Source organism: Coregonus clupeaformis, unplaced genomic scaffold (assembly GCF_020615455.1).
Source record: "Coregonus clupeaformis isolate EN_2021a unplaced genomic scaffold, ASM2061545v1 scaf0664, whole genome shotgun sequence".
In the NCBI taxonomy this organism is placed as follows: Eukaryota; Metazoa; Chordata; class Actinopteri; order Salmoniformes; family Salmonidae; genus Coregonus; species Coregonus clupeaformis.
The window spans coordinates 13,612-14,658 of NW_025534119.1; positions in this window are offsets into that span (position 1 = coordinate 13,612).

Sequence of the window (1,047 nt, forward strand, 5' to 3'; positions counted from 1 at the left end):
TTTTGAGTTTTGTGTCTAGAGTTTTGAAAAATGACGTCAAGGTTCTGAAATTAGTGCCAAAGTGATTGTAAAAAACTGTAATATGACCAAGTAAGTAATGATGGTGGTCTTTGACTTTGACTTCACTTGAAGTAATACTTATTCTTAGTCATATTCTTCCCAGCAGTCAACACTCACATTTTCTAAGTCCAGGTTTCATTGTGTTCTCTCCACCATGTTCCACACTGTAGCGGTAAGCAGAAGAACAGACAGTCATTGAGGGATGCTGTCTCACACACACACACACACAGTCAGCATAAAACTTTGTGTGTGTCCAGTGTGTGTTTGTTTGTGTGTGTTTGTGTGTCCAGTATGTGTGTGTGTCCAGTGTGTGTGTGTCCAGTGTGTGTAGGTCCAGTGTGTGTGTGTCTGAGTCCAGTGTGTGTGTTTATGTGTGTGTCCAGTGTGTGTGTGTGTCCAGTGTGTGTGTGTGTGTGTGTGTCCAGCGTGTGTGTGTGTGTGTCCAGGTCCAGTGTGTGTGTTTGTGTGTCCAGTTTTGTGTGTGTGTCCAGTTTGTGTGTGAGTGTCCAGTGTGTGTGAGTGTGTGTCCAGTGTGTGTGTGTGTGTGTGTGTCCAGCGTGTTTGTCTGTGTGTGTGTCCAGCGTGTTGTGTGTGTGTGGGTCCAGTGTGTGTGTATGGGTCCAGTTTGTGTGTGTGTGTCCAGTTTGTGTGTGTGTGTCCAGTGTGTTTGTGTGTGTGTGTGTGTGTGTGTGTGTGTGTGTGTGTCCAGTGTGTGTGTGCCCAATGTGTGTGTCCAGTGTGTTTGTGTCCAGTGTGTGTGTGTGTGTGTCCTTTTGTGTGTGTGTGTGTGTGTGTGTGTGTCCAGTGTATGTGTGTGTGTGTGTGTCCAGTGTGTGTGTGTGTGTGTGTGTGTGTCCAGTGTGTGTGTGTGTCCAGTGTTTGTGTGTGTGTGTGTGTGTGTGTGTGTCCAGGTGTGTGTGTGTGTGTGTGTGTGTGTGTGTGTGTGTGTGTGTCCAGTGTGTGTGTGCGTGTCCAGTGTGTGTAGGT